At 38.1% G+C, this 5,000-nt stretch overlaps 1 non-coding gene across 1 annotated transcript; it reads right to left on the reverse strand.

The window, feature by feature from the left end:
* Positions 1 to 2,472: 2,472 nt before the first annotated feature.
* Trnae-cuc lies at positions 2,473 to 2,544 on the reverse strand. Its single transcript has one exon. It is a non-coding gene; the product is annotated as a tRNA-Glu (tRNA).
* Between the last annotated feature and the right edge of the window lie 2,456 nt (positions 2,545 to 5,000).

Consider the following 5,000-nt stretch of genomic DNA (forward strand, 5'->3'; position numbering starts at 1 on the left):
CATTGTGGGGAGGAATCTGGTTGGGAAGGGGGGGGGGGGGAGACTGGATGTGTCAGACACCGACCGGACTTCCGTGCTGGTGACGCCACGGCAGACCTTCCTCGTTCCCAAAGAGGCTGTTGAGGGTTGTCTGTTGTTTCATAAACATTTCCATTAAAACATCGACTCCTTTGAAGCACGGTAAGTCACCGGACGCGGGATCGGCTGGCACTGCGTGTGCGTGGGTTGCCTCACTTTACGACTCCTTTGAAGCACGGTAAGTCACCGGACGCGGGATCGGCTGGCACTGCGTGTGCGTGGGTTGCCTCACTTTTCGTTTTTGGTGAAAAAAAAGACTTTGTGTGAAAGGGGTCAAGATTCCTTGCTTTTTGACAGATGGATTTTTGTCATTTGGGGGCGCCTCTGCTGTTGTTGATGCAAAATTGATATTTTTACTGTCAACCAGATCGTCTAGCATGGTGCACTGTCACAATGATCATTCGTTTCGTGTCACGAATTGTGAGTCTGGGTATACACACACACATACACACACATACATAGATAATAGATATACATATCTGTGTGTGTGTGTTTGTGTGTGTATGTATATGTGTGCGTGTGTACATATAGATAAAGATATATTTATAAGTATTTAAACGTAGATTCGACTTGCTTCATCCACCTTTGCCAATCTAAATGACCGAGATTCTTCCATCATCAATATAGTCGAAGTTTACAAGGCAATCTGCCCCTCCATTCTTGGATTTTACAGAGACCTGAAAACCTTCCCCGTTCACTCCGGGAAGCCTAGGAAGGAAAAGTCCCCGGGTAGCCATCCTCCACGCCCTCAATGCGCACTGAGTCCATGACCATGCCCAGACAGCTGCGGCGGACGGGTCATGTGACAAGGACGTCAAGCGACCGCCTACCAGAGCCGGCCGGCACACCTGGCGGGGCGCTGGGTGGTTGGTGGTCAGGCAAAACGGTTAAGCGACTTCCTCATTACGGTGTGATGGTTTCCCAAGAGTTTATGACGGTATGAAACCACTGGCGCTCCACCTCTAATCAAGACATACACATCTTTGAACCGGTTCTCACTCGTGCCAAGACAAAGTGAAGCAACCAGTGACATTCCCTGCAGGCCCCAGCGGCGAGTTCAGCCCAATACTGGAAGCAGCGAGAGAACAGAACAGTATTGCCTGTACCGACTCTCGAAGTGAGAGAGTGGTAATATTGATGATAATGGTAATGATAGTGATAGTAATAATGATACCGATAATAATGATAATGACATTGATAATGACACGAATAGTAATGACCATAACAATTATGATAATCATGATGATAATAATAATAATAATAATGATAATAATAATAACATTAATAATAATAATAATAATATGACCATGAAAAGGACAACGTTGATGATGATGATAAAGAAGGAGAAGAAGAATGATATTAATAACAATAATGATTGTGATAATAATTATGATATTGATATTTATAATGATGATAATAATTACAATGATGATAATAATTATAATTATGATAATAATGATGATGATAATAATAATGATGATAATAATAATAATAATGGTAATAATGATAATGATAATAATGATAATGATGACCATAATGATTACGATGATGATATTGATAACAATAATAATGATAATAATAATGAAAATAATAATAATAATAATAATGAAAATATTAATAATAATAACGATAATAATAATGATTATAATAATAATAATAGTAATAATAATAATAATAACGATAATAACAATAACAACACAATTCACTACTAATAATAACAACAATAATAACATCAATAATATTAATAATAACAATAATAATTATGATAATAATGATAATAGCAATACTACTACTACTACTGCTACTACTATTAATAATAATAATAATAATAATGATAATAACAATATTATTACAAATAATAATAATAGTAATAAAATAATAATAATAATAACAATAATAATAACAGTGATAATGATAACGGTAATGATAGCAAAAATAAAAATAATGATGATAACAGTAATGATAATAATGGTGATAATGTTGATTACGGTAATCGTAATAACAACAGTTCATAATCATAACAATGATAGCAGGAGTCATAATATAATATTAATGATTAAGTTATGAATCATCGTAATGATGATAATCAGATAATAGTAATATTCTTACTTATAATAAAAATATCATTCCGAGCAGACGAATTACAATCAAAAGTGTGAAAAAATCTTGTCGTCTACAACATTTCCTTTTCTGTAAACATCTTTAGGTTCTTACTGCATTAGTAGCCTTTTTATGTTTTTAAAAGATCTCAATTTCTTTTGCGTTTTTCATCTCAAAAAAATGCTCACAAAGGTATTCACACCGAAAGAAAAGTTTAAATTACAGGACAAATGTTTGCAGAACCCATGGAGCTGAGGAGCTGTACGCCGTATTATAAGCAGGTCCAAGAAAACTTTCCCGTGCCGGGAATCGAACCCGGGCCTCGCGGGTGAGAGCCGCGTATCCTAGCCACTAGACCACACGGGAGATGTTAGGAAAGAGAGAAAGTCTCTTAATAAAATTGTGCCAATGTGACCCGAAGTCCAGTATTTAGACCTGAACGAGTGCCAAGTGTGTTTACGCGTTTGTTTATGCGTGTGTGTGTGTGTGTGTGTGTGTGTGTGTGTGTGTGTGTGTGTGTGTGTGTGTGTGTGTGTGTGTGCGTGTTTGTGCGTGTTTGTGCGTGTGTGTGTATGTGTGTGTGTGTGTGTGTGTGTGTGTGTGTGTGTGTGTGTGTGTGTGTGTGTGTGTGTATGTGTGTGTGTGTGTGTGCATGCGTGATTGCGTGTGCTTGAATGCATACGTATGTCTGCTTGTGTGTGTGTGGGCTTCCAACGTGGCTGTCGCTTTCCTCCGCCAGTAAAAGAGACCATTATCGTCTTTCTCACCTCCCGGCATTTCCTGGCACACGCGCATCGATTGCCACTGTTTACAAACTTGTTTATACTGTCATTAAGTTGAGAATATAAACTTCCGAGTGTTCACCCCCCTTCCCCTGCGCTCCCCAGACACTACGGAGGGGGGGGGGGCACATGGCTCCCTCTCAGTCTTCAAATATTCCTATTTGACTGGGAAGCCTAACACGACTTTTGATATATTTTGCTGGAAATGACTTGCTGCATTTGGCTCTCCATGTGTCCCGTGGGGCATTTCTGAACACCGAGGAGAAGAACCTTTTTAACTGGGTTTTCTTCACGCTCCGAAGGGATCTTCGTCGGGATGCGTTGTAGGTGCGGACATCAGCTGACCCCGCCCATGGTAGGCGCGCCCCTGAAACTAATGGACAGCATTAGACTAAATCACCGGCCATTAACCCTAAAAATAAAATCTGATTTTCCAACGCCTTAAGATTTTCTACAAAGGAATTATATTAAGATTGTAATGCTTTCACAGAAGGAGCTAGTGATATGGTTCTCAAATATCATATTGTTATATTTTCTGTATTTTTTAAAATTTACACATTCATATATTGCTTATAACGAGGTTGTTAAAAAGTTTTGAACACCTTACTTCCTTGTAATGTCACCCTAAAAAATGATTTTATACTCGTGAAAACCTGCAGACTCTCTTTGCTTGCATCTAATTAACTGGGAGCATCCCGCTCAGTGTAAAATGAATTAAAATACCGCAAGAATATTCCATATCCAGTCATACACTGCATCAGAAACACACTCACACGCAAACGCGCATGCAGGCAAACACGGTCATTCACTTACAATGTTGCAAAGATACCGTACACACTAACCCATGCAAAAATATTTACACTGCCCGCGCAAGCATACTATGTTAAACAGACCATTCTTACAAGACCAGACAGTTTATTTGTTGGTGTGTGTAAGCGTGACTAGGTGTTTGCTTCAATAAAGGTACATGTCTTAGTGACTGCGAATGCACGCGTCCATCCATGTGGAATTTGCTTACGTATGTATATTTGCATATACATGTACGTAGCCTGGGGAAATAATAACAGAGTGATCCATCTTTTCATCAGATGATTAATGCGCATCGGAATCAAATGACAGAAAAAATATAGGCAAAACTCCATCTTCACTCTGGTTTATGAGTGCTTGTGAAAGCGAGAGGAAGAAAACTAGAGAGAGTTAGAGGGAGACAGATATAGAAAGACAGAGACAGAAGCAAGCGAATCGAAAGAGGGAAGCAGAAATAGGTAAAAATAGATGGGGGTATAGATAGGTAGAGGAAGAGTGATAGACAAGCAGATAGATAAATAGAGATAGAGATAAAAAAAAGATAATGATAGAGATTGGTAGATAAAGAAAGGTATAAAAACAAAACAATAATAATAAAGTAAAACAGCTAAAATGGTAGCCAGTAGAAAGAGAGAAAAAAAATTCGGTTTCTCTTTCTCTTTCTTTCTTTCTCGTTCTTTCCTCTCACTTTCACAGCCGCCACAACGCCCCGCCCTCCGTCACTGCAACGGAAGGAATGGCTCCTCGCGATGTCACGTTGCAGGGTCCGTTGCAGAGTGTCATTTTCAATGTCATTGGAACTATGATCTTCAACATTGTAACAAATTAATGAATATATTAATTGGGAACGGACACGTGATAGCAATTACACCTACGTTATCTAACACCTCTCGCCATCTACTTAAAAGAAAAAAATCATTTCTATAATAATTATAATTATTCATTCTTGCATACACACATATGAATGATTATGTATCTACGGCGTTTTGGCGATGGGTTGGAGTGTTTGCGTGCCGTTAGAATGGGAATGCCGGTTCATTACTCTTAACACATAAAACATAGTTTCTTTTATATATATATTTTTTTTTTGATAGATAAACCGATAGACTGATAGATAGATAGATAGATAGATTCATAGATAGATAGACGGAGAGATAGATATATAGACTGATAGATAGACAGATGGGTAGATAGATACACTTAAAGATATATAAATATAGATATAGATATATA

Source organism: Penaeus chinensis, chromosome 21 (genome assembly GCF_019202785.1).
Source record: "Penaeus chinensis breed Huanghai No. 1 chromosome 21, ASM1920278v2, whole genome shotgun sequence".
In the NCBI taxonomy this organism is placed as follows: Eukaryota; Metazoa; Arthropoda; class Malacostraca; order Decapoda; family Penaeidae; genus Penaeus; species Penaeus chinensis.